The 11,504-nt window shown below is 38.3% G+C and overlaps 2 long non-coding RNA genes across 2 annotated transcripts; both read right to left on the reverse strand.

Annotated features, from left to right (window-relative positions):
* Nucleotides 1-2,817: 2,817 nt before the first annotated feature.
* On the reverse strand, nucleotides 2,818-4,793 carry LOC123890038. Its single transcript, XR_006802690.1, has 3 exons — nucleotides 4,663-4,793; nucleotides 3,771-3,829; nucleotides 2,818-3,139 (listed from the first exon to the last, which is right to left on the reverse strand). It is a non-coding gene; the product is annotated as an uncharacterized LOC123890038 (long non-coding RNA).
* Nucleotides 4,794-9,419: 4,626 nt separating this feature from the next.
* Nucleotides 9,420-11,280, reverse strand: LOC123890037. Its single transcript, XR_006802689.1, has 3 exons — nucleotides 11,157-11,280; nucleotides 10,265-10,323; nucleotides 9,420-9,633 (listed from the first exon to the last, which is right to left on the reverse strand). It is a non-coding gene; the product is annotated as an uncharacterized LOC123890037 (long non-coding RNA).
* Nucleotides 11,281-11,504: the final 224 nt, after the last annotated feature.

Below are 11,504 nucleotides of genomic sequence, written 5' to 3' on the forward strand. Positions count from 1 at the left end.
AAAGTAGGGCATTCAGATTTGATATGACCAAATCCTTCGCACTCATGACACTGAACTCCTCTAGATGAAGTACTTTTGTCATCACTTCTGGTCCTCCTTTGACTGGACACAGGTTTGTTGAAGTCAGTTTTGGTGCTTGGACCATTGAACTTATTGTTGAAGTCAGATTTGGTGCTTGGACCATTGAATTTATTTCTTTTATCCATCCTCTTTATGATACGGTTGAACTGTCTTCCAAGTAACACCATGGCTTCAGATAAACTTTCATCACTTTCCATATCTATCTCATCATCTTCTGTAGTATTAGAAGTAAAAGCCAAACTTTTGTTTTTCTTTTCTTTTCTTTGGTTTATGCTCATCTCATAGGTTTGAAGTGAGCCTATTAGTTCATCTACTTGAATGTTGGCCAGATCCTGAGATTCTTCTATTGCTGTTACTTTCATGTCAAACCTCTTAGGTAGAGATCTGAGAATTTTGCTCACCAGTTTTTCATCTGATATGGGTTCTCCCAAGGAATCAAATGAATTTGCAAATTCTAAAATATTCATGTGAAAGTCATGAATAGTCTCTTCTTCCTTCATACTCAGATTTTCAAAGTTTGTGCGAAGCATCTGAAGTTTGGACAGCTTTACTTTGTTGGTTCCTTCATGTGCTTTCCTGAGTATTTCCCACGCCTGTTTGGCTACAGTGCATCGTTTAACAAGTCTGAACATGTTGATGTCCACCCCATTGAATATGGCATTCAAGGCTTTTGAATTTCCCAGAGCTAGGTCATCCTCGTCTTTGGAATAGTCTTTATTAGGCTTGATTTCACCTGTTACCTTTCCATCCTTATCAATGACCATAGGAGGTTCCCATCCATTTTCTACAGCTTTCCATGTTCTGCTATCAATGGATTTAAGAAACACCATCATCTTAGCTTTCCAGTAGTCATAGTTCTCAGGCCCAGTTAGCAGTGGTGGTTTAGAAACCGTTCCTCCTTCCTTGTCCATCTCACCAGAAATTTCCGTCCCTGAAGCTCACCCTGAGATTCGAGCAGGGTGCCTGCTCTGATACCAATTGAAATTCTGGCACACTAGAATTAAGATGTTGTATTCAACGCTTCACCACTATAGTATACTTTTAATGCGTGAATCAATGATCCAACATCTAACAGCGCATACACAAGGAATAATAAACTAAACAAACTGAAAGTAAATTAACACAGTGATTTGTTAACCCAGTTCAGCATAAGCCTACTCTGGGGGATACCAATCCAGGAGTGAATCCACTATGATAGTATTAGTTTGAAGCCCTCAATAAACCTCCCGTTTATGACTTCTCACCTAATCACCACCCGTGCTATATCCTACCTAAGACACACCTAGGTATGAGAACCTCCGCTCACCTCCTCTTAATCACAGCCACTGTGATCGTACACTTCTAGATTCAATAGGTGAAGACACACTTCATAAAACACACACCAATTCCGTACTTCAAAGCTTAGGAATGGTTCACACACACTATCTCCTTGCTTAGAAGCTCCAGAGATATTACAATGCAAAAGCACACAGTTCCTAGTCTAGTGGTAAATCAACACAAGACTTAGAACACAATAAACACAATACTAAAACCTAAACTCACGCTTTGTAAGACTCAATTCTGGTTTCAGTGATTTGAACAATGGAGTCAACATTCTTTAAATAACCTTCACGAGCTCAGGCTAGGTCTTCAATTAGGCTTCAATAGCTCAGCATGATTAATGGTTCCTTTCAAGAAATAATCTTTAATTCAAATGTTTTGTTTCCTTAACTTGAAGATCTGATTAACAAGCAACACTTGATCACGAGATCCATTAATAATTATGCGTGACAACGCTCCTTATCACAAACGACCATTTATTGTGGATTCCATATTTAGAACTTAGGCGCGAGATCTCAACATACACAGGCCCGGCCTACTGGATGTGGTATCCAATGTTGAAGCATTGTACCGAACATCTTGCTTATACTGGATGGTGGAAGCGTGTAGTTCCACATCAAGAGGACTCACATGTTTTAGCAAAATGAGGCCAACCATACAACGCCAACATTTTCCTTAAATTCACTCGAATCATACATACGTGAGAATCACCTGATGATCAATGATCCACCTGCAACATCGCTCAATTGCACAATCGTTCCCGCAAGACATTTTCAAGTAGTTCACACTTTTCGACCAAGGCTCTATGATTTCATCACACTACTCACATACACTCTTCAGTTTTGGTAATTCACTCAAATCAACACATCAATGCAAGTCAACAATAACTTTGCAAGTAGTCTAAGAATTTATTCGGTTCACTTTGTGCACACACATTAGAGGTCTTTTAGGGTTATAACGTGGCTTGGCTAGGGTGGATGGTGACATTTTGTGATAAGTAGTAGAAAAACTTGGAGTTAGATCAAATTTGTAGTAGAAAAATTTTGGGATAACATTTTCTTTTTCAGCTCAAATTGGTTAAGCAAAGGATAATTATATGTAAGGGTGGATAGAAAGGCTCAAAGGGACCAAGGAACATGCCTCGTGTGTGCTACAAAAGTACCAATCAAATAAAAAGACGACAAGCAAAATCGAGAGACAATACATGAGTGGATATCACACATAGAAGGAAAAGGAGTGTTTGGCTCTGTTACAGCCCGATTTTTCAAATAAAAACAATGCGGAAGCAAACAAGGGCATATTTTTTTTTTCGAAATAAAACACGCCTTTTAAAAATTTATCAGAGTGCGCGTAACTCGAAATCGGCTCAAGAAATTAAATTACACAAGACAAAATATAATATACAACCAACCATCATATATATATATATAGGGCTTACGAGAAGCAAGTGTTCACCTGAATAATATACATATCAAAAGGGATACAATTAGTTCACGAACCACAAAGACGGTTACGTGAACCTAATGTATCGCAAGGCCACTAAGGCACCATAAGTATAATAGTCTGTCAAAGTACTACATCTCAAAATAAACTAGATACGTAAGCAAAATGAACTAAGACTCTAGGTCTGATCATATGGACGTGGTGGAGAACGTCTCATCACAAACACCACAATCCTAAAAGCGCTCCAAATCAATCTCATCCTCGTGGCCGACGGCACCACGCTCATGAATGTCATCTAGGGGTGGGAGGAGCCCGCGATGTATACATGCAAAAGTAAGGGTCACCAACAGTAACAAATAGGCAAATAGCATTTAACATAAATTCAAGTATTGAGCAATTAACATGTATACAAATATTAGGCAATTACCACAAAGTCGCACACAAGCATAATAAATAAAATGCGCACATAGCCTAATGCAAAACTCTAATGAATGGTGGTGTCATTCACTGTGCACCACTGGGACGCCATTCACTGTACGTCACCGTGACGCCATTCACTGTACGTCACATGCATGATTTCCGGAAATTAACCTCACCGCAGGGAGTCGTAAACATTCTAGTAATGCCATTCACTATACATCACAAGCTTACTAAAATAAATAGATAAGAGACTCTTGTGTAACGTCATTCACTGTGCGTTACGAGTCTAATACTCAAAAATACAAAAGACATTTAGTAACGCCATTCACTGTACGCACATGTCTACCAATGAATGCATGAACATATAACTTCACATCATATGCTAATGCAACCCTACAAACCATCCAAAAATGAATACATTTCACATGCATTTCAAACAAATTCAAACATCAAATATTTCATGGCTTTTGACATGATTTAAAGTCATGGATAGAAGATGCCCTTACCTCGGCAAAAGTTTCCAATCACACAATCGAACGCGCAATTAAACACCGTTACTCGTTTCCTAAAATAATACACATAATACCATAAGTCACTCTCCGACAAAACCAAAGGAACGAACCTATTCTACACAATCGAAAGGGGTTCTAAGGATACGTTCTAACACTCTCGGATAGTGTTTTCGAGACCTCCCTAATTGATCACCAATTCAAGTAAAACTCTTTTAAACACAATTTTCGACCAAATAGTTTTCAAACTAAAATGACCATAACACATTCAATTCTTGTCCAATCGAGACGAACCATACGCCAAACTCTTCGTCTCGAAAAGACGGATCAAATGGTTAAGTTTTTTTTGGAACTGGAACAATTTTAAATGGACGAAAATGCCCCTGCACAGTTTGTCCAGAATTGAGAAATCAAGGCATTCTCCCACAAATTTTCATTTTTAAAACCATAGCCTTGATCACCTAGCTCTTAAGATAATTTTCTTGCATACCCAAAACATTTTCCAAACACACCCAAAATTCATGAAATTTTCATAAAATCCACTAAGTGTTTTATGACAAAAATTTTATTTTTCTCACAAATGATTTTTGACAATGTTTTCTAGCTCACAAACACATTCTAAACACTTCTCTCCTATGCACAAAATGTCATTAGACTACTCATTGATCAAGAGAATTTTCGAAAACCCTAGACTAGAGAGAAATCCATGAAAAATTCAATAGCTAAAGGAATCAAGAGAAACAAAGCCTAATCCATGTTAGTTTAACAACAATGAAGCTTTTCCATGGATTAAAACTCTTTTTCACAAGTTAAGAAATTTTTCATAGAGTTTAGAGTTAAGAAAAAATCATGAGAAAAACTAGTGAAATGAAGAGAAAGAATGATATACCTCAAGAAGGAAATAAGCTAGCAAAGAACTAATGGAAAGCAAGCTTGATCTTTAATGAAAATGGTGGAAAGGAAAAATTTATGAAGATGGGGTTTAAGAGAGGAGAAGCCACGGCAAGAGAAGAAGAAAGGAGAAAGAAATGTGATCTTTTGATTTTGGCTAAGTACAAAAGCAATGTGACCTTCCTTCACAAGTAAAGCCTAGGCATTCCCTAGCCATTGGATCAAAAAGCAAATTGAATCCTCACCATTAGATCTTTTACTTTTGTGACAAAGATATTCTCATAAAGTTTAGAAATTAAAACCCTCCAAAGACGAGTCGCGTTACGCTCACGGACAAAAGTCGCGAAATAAGAAAATTAAGAATTTAAATGTCCGTTAAAAATGGTTTACGAAAAGTTACTCGAAATATTTTTCCTCGACTGTGATTCTGAACCCTAACTCTTAAAAATATTTTAAAGACATTTCCTAACTCACGCCGATATATAAAACTTCGGGTTAAATTTTAAAAGAATTCCGAGTTCGAAAGATTTCGGAACGTCGGACAAATTTTAGATCGTTTTATAAGAAAATAGGTTAACGCGAAAAATGAAATTCTAAAAACACAGGAACGTTCGCTCTCTCAAAAGAAGACCAACAAAACAAACCCCAAACAATTCTGAAACTCGAGCGAGAAACAGACACGATCTCAGCAAATAATGTCGTTAATCGACGATACTCGAACTAACTAAACGAAACTCGAATCCAACCTACCAAAACTCAAGGTTCCCAAACCAACCTACGATACAAGGTAAGACTCTCAACAACAAACGACTCTCGAAATCGAAACCTACGCGAAAAACCAAGCAAAAAGGGCTCCGGGTGCAAAAACCATAAAAAGTCAACCAAAAGCCACCCTGTGAACAGTGTTCTGCGCGCGGCTCAGCTCTCATGTTGGCCATAAAAACCAATTCAAAACGCAAAGGGGTCAAAAAGACACATATCTGTTCATACTTCAACCAAACAAACATAAATCAACTTGCGCCAAGACTCAACAACATATAATTTCACCAAGCACATAATTATTTTTAACGATTAATAACATATATTTAAACGATAAAATACGTAAATAAGCTTGTGGAAATTCGAGGTCTTACATTACTCCGCAACAAAAAAGAAGTTTCGTCCTCGAAACTCAAACGTCGATAAATAATCCCGGATATTGCTCCTTTATTTTGCTCTCAAGCTCCCAAGTCGCATCTCCGGTAACCTCGTTCCAAATAACTTTGACTAACGGTATCTCTTTCGTCCTCAAACTCTTCATCTTTCTATCCGCAATCTTAATTGGTGGAACCTCAAACGACAAATTTTCCTTAAGTTGAATATCGTCTGGTGTGATAACATGTGAAGGGTCCGAAATATATTTCCTCAATTGCGACACATGAAACACGTCATGAATCCTTGATAAAACCGGTGGTAAAGCAATACGGTAGGCCACTTTTCCTATTCTCTCCGTAATCTGATACGGTCCAATAAACTTTGGTGTTAACTTCTTTGCTTTCAAAGCTCTCCCCACGCCCGTGGTAGGTGTAACTCGAAGAAAAACATGCTCTCCCGCTTCAAATTCCAAAGGTCTACGACGTTTATCCGTATAACTTTTCTGGCGATCCTGAGAAACTTTCAACCTCGCTTGGATTTGCCTCACTTTATCCGTTGTCTGTTGCACCATCTCAGGTCCTAATATCATACTTTCTCCACCTTGATACCAACATAACGGTGTCTGACATCTCCTCCCATAAAGTGCCTCATAAGGAGCCATACCAATGCTCGAATGATAACTGTTGTTGTAGGTAAATTCTATCAATGGTAGCACGTCGTCCCAACTTCCTCGTTCATCCAACACACAAGCTCTTAATAAGTCCTCCAATGACTGATTAGTTCTCTCTGTTTGACCATCTGTTTGTGGATGATAAGCCGAACTCAATCTTAACTTAGTTCCCAACGCTTCATGAAGTGTTGTCCAAAAATGTGAAGTAAACTTTGGGTCTCTATCCGAAACAATACTCGAAGGTATTCCATGTAATTTCACAATCTCTGCAATGTAGAGGTCAGTTAACTTCTCCGTAGTATCTGTAATCTTGACAGCTAGAAAATGAGCGGATTTCGTCAAACGATCCACTATCACCCAAATCGAATCTTTCTTTTTCTTTGTCTTAGGCAAACCCGTGACAAAGTCCATTGAAATACTGTCCCACTTCCATTCCGGAATATCCAATGAGTGTAACAACCCAGCAGGTTTCTGATGTTCCACCTTCGCTTTCTGACACGTCAAACACGATGCCACATACTCCGCAACATTCCTTTTCATACTCGGCCACCAAAAATCTTTCCTCAGATCCTGATACATCTTGGTAGCTCCAGGGTGAATACTTAACTTACTCTTGTGAGCCTCTTCCAAAACGGTATTTCTCAAATTATTAACATCTGGCACACAAACTCGCCCATTACATCTCAGAATATTATCCGGCCCTACTTTAAATTCTGTGGTCGTTCCTCGTACTATCAAATCTCTCTTCGCCATAAGCAACTTGTCATCTTGACAATTTGCAATCTCTTCCAAAAATCCACTTGAAATTGTAATCATACCGAACTTTAGAACTCCAGGTGCAAACTTAACCGAAAGGTGCAAATCTCGAAACTTCTCTAGTAACTCTTGTTGACTTGCCATTACAGCTGAACACGCCGATACACTCTTTCTACTCAAGGCATCTGCCACCACATTAGCCTTCCCGGGGTGATACTCCAAAGTAAAGTCAAAATCCTTAAGCGTTTCCATCCAACGTCTCTGTCGCATATTCAATTCTTTCTGATCAAACAGATACCTCAGACTTTTATGATCACTGAACACCACAAAAGTACAACCATACAGATAGTGCCTCCAGATCTTCAAAGCAAAAACCACCGCAGCCAATTCCAAATCATGAGTGGGGTAGTTCTTCTCATGCACTTTCAACTGACGCGATGCATAAGCCACCGCTTTCCTATGTTGCATCAACACACAACCAAGCCCTTGATGCGACGCATCACAATACACTTCATACGGTTCGTCCGACTGTGGTAAAATCAACACTGGTGATGTAGTCAAACGCTCTTTCAACAACTGAAAACTAGATTCACATTTATCAGTCCAAGCAAAAGGTTGATCTTTTCTAGTAAGTTGCGTCATAGGTGCCACAATCTTTGCAAAACCCTCGATAAATCTCCGATAATAACCCGCAAGACCAACAAAACTCCTCACTTCAGTAACAGTTTCGGGTTGTTTCCATGAAAGCACAGTATCAATCTTAGCCGGATCCACAGCTATACCCTCTTTAGATATAACATGACCAAGAAAATTTACTTTTTCCATCCAAAATTCACACTTTGACGGATTAGCATACAACTCACGGTCGCGTAAAACTTGCAAAACCAACCGAAGATGCTCTTCATGCTCTTCTTCACTCCTCGAGTACACAAGTATATCATCAATAAACACCACCACGAACTTGTCCAAGAACGGATGAAATACTCTATTCATATAATCCATAAAAATTGCAGGTGCATTCGTCACTCCAAATGGCATTACCAAATACTCATAATGTCCATAACGCGTACGAAAAGCCGTTTTCTGAATATCTTCATTCCTCACTCTTATCTGGTGGTAACCCGACTTCAAGTCAATCTTGGAAAACACCGATGCATCTTTCAATTGATCCATTAAATCGTCAATTCGAGGCAAAGGGTAACGATTCTTAATGGTCACTTTGTTCAACTTCCGATAATCCACACACAACCTTGACTTCCCGTCCTTCTTCTTAACCAACAAAACCGGTGCTCCCCACGGAGACACACTCGGCCTAATAAAACCTTTCTGCAACAAGTCCTCAATCTGACTTTTCAACTCTACTAACTCAGCTGGAGCCATACGATAAGGAGACTCAGAAATTGGTTCGGTACCCGGATGCAAATCAATAAAGAACTCCACTTCTCTGACTGGTGGAAAACCCGGAATCTCTGATGGAAAAACATCCTGAAATTGTTGGACCACACGCACTTCTCCCACAAGAATTTCCGAACTTACTTCCATACTAGCAAGTGACACAAACTCAGTCTCTCCATTATTCAAAGACACTACAAGCCTATTAGCAGACAAATATTTAGCAACTCCCGGCTCGGGAAAGAACGCTAACTTACGAGCACAATCCAGAATAACGTAATGGTAAGACAACCAAATTGTTAATTTACTCCTTTTCCAATTCCACAGAGTTCCACGTCCAAGAAAATCAAACGTTAAATATATAAGTCTATGTTTGGTGAAAGACACGACTAAATCAAGGAGACACTCTAACACTCACGAAACTGACACAACTCTAACTCTAGACCGACCGACTCCAGACTATCTATTCATGTGAACACTTTCCCTGTTTGATAATCTAATAACCTGAGCTCTGATACCAAAAATGTTACAGCCCGATTTTTCAAATAAAAACAATGCGGAAGCAAACAAGGGCATATTTTTTTTTTCGAAATAAAACACGCCTTTTAAAAATTTATCAGAGTGCGCGTAACTCGAAATCGGCTCAAGAAATTAAATTACACAAGACAAAATATAATATACAACCAACCATCATATATATATATATATAGGGCTTACGAGAAGCAAGTGTTCACGTGAATAATATACATATCAAAAGGGATACAATTAGTTCACGAACCACAAAGACGGTTACATGAACCTAATGTATCGCAAGGCCACTAAGGCACCATAAGTATAATAGTCTGTCAAAGTACTACATCTCAAAATAAACTAGATACGTAAGCAAAATGAACTAAGACTCTAGGTCTGATCATATGGACGTGGTGGAGAACGTCTCATCACAAACACCACAATCCTAAAAGCGCTCCAAATCAATCTCATCCTCGTGGCCGACGGCACCACGCTCATGAATGTCATCTAGGGGTGGGAGGAGCCCACGATGTATACATGCAAAAGTAAGGGTCACCAACAGTAACAAATAGGCAAATAGCATTTAACATAAATTCAAGTATTGAGCAATTAACATGTATACAAATATTAGGCAATTACCACAAAGTCGCACACAAGCATAATAAATAAAATGCGCACATAGCCTAATGCAAAACTCTAATGAATGGTGGTGTCATTCACTGTGCACCACTGGGACGCCATTCACTGTACGTCACCGTGACGCCATTCACTGTACGTCACATGCATGATTTCCGGAAATTAACCTCACCGCAGGGAGTCGTAAACATTCTAGTAATGCCATTCACTGTACATCACAAGCTTACTAAAATAAATAGATAAGAGACTCTTGTGTAACGTCATTCACTGTGCGTTACGAGTCTAATACTCAAAAATACAAAAGACATTTAGTAACGCCATTCACTGTACGCACATGTCTACCAATGAATGCATGAACATATAACTTCACATCATATGCTAATGCAACCCTACAAACCATCCAAAAATGAATACATTTCACATGCATTTCAAACAAATTCAAACATCAAATATTTCATGGCTTTTGACATGATTTAAAGTCATGGATAGAAGATGCCCTTACCTCGGCAAAAGTTTCCAATCACACAATCGAACGCGCAATTAAACACCGTTACTCGTTTCCTAAAATAATACACATAATACCATAAGTCACTCTCCGACAAAACCAAAGGAACGAACCTATTCTACACAATCGAAAGGGGTTCTAAGGATACGTTCTAACACTCTCGGATAGTGTTTTCGAGACCTCCCTAATTGATCACCAATTCAAGTAAAACTCTTTTAAACACAATTTTCGACCAAATAGTTTTCAAACTAAAATGACCATAACACATTCAATTCTTGTCCAATCGAGACGAACCATACGCCAAACTCTTCGTCTCGAAAAGACGGATCAAATGGTTAAGTTTTTTTTGGAACTGGAACAATTTTAAATGGACGAAAATGCCCCTGCACAGTTTGTCCAGAATTGAGAAATCAAGGCATTCTCCCACAAATTTTCATTTTTAAAACCATAGCCTTGATCACCTAGCTCTTAAGATAATTTTCTTGCATACCCAAAACATTTTCCAAACACACCCAAAATTCATGAAATTTTCATAAAATTCACTAAGTGTTTTATGACAAAAATTTTATTTTTCTCACAAATGATTTTTGACAATGTTTTCTAGCTCACAAACACATTCTAAACACTTCTCTCCTATGCACAAAATGTCATTAGACTACTCATTGATCAAGAGAATTTTCGAAAACCCTAGACTAGAGAGAAATCCATGAAAAATTCAATAGCTAAAGGAATCAAGAGAAACAAAGCCTAATCCATGTTAGTTTAACAACAATGAAGCTTTTCCATGGATTAAAACTCTTTTTCACAAGTTAAGAAATTTTTCATAGAGTTTAGAGTTAAGAAAAAATCATGAGAAAAACTAGTGAAATGAAGAGAAAGAATGATATACCTCAAGAAGGAAATAAGCTAGCAAAGAACTAATGGAAAGCAAGCTTGATCTTTAATGAAAATGGTGGAAAGGAAAAATTTATGAAGATGGGGTTTAAGAGAGGAGAAGCCACGGCAAGGGAAGAAGAAAGGAGAAAGAAATGTGATCTTTTGATTTTGGCTAAGTACAAAAGCAATGTGACCTTCCTTCACAAGTAAAGCCTAGGCATTCCCTAGCCATTGGATCAAAAAGCAAATTGAATCCTCACCATTAGATCTTTTACTTTTGTGACAAAGATATTCTCATAAAGTTTAGAAATTAAAACCCTCCACAGACGAGTCGCGTTACGCTCACGGACAAAAGTCGCGA

The sequence above is a fragment of the Trifolium pratense genome, linkage group LG6 (genome assembly GCF_020283565.1).
Source record: "Trifolium pratense cultivar HEN17-A07 linkage group LG6, ARS_RC_1.1, whole genome shotgun sequence".
NCBI lineage: Eukaryota > Viridiplantae > Streptophyta > Magnoliopsida > Fabales > Fabaceae > Trifolium > Trifolium pratense.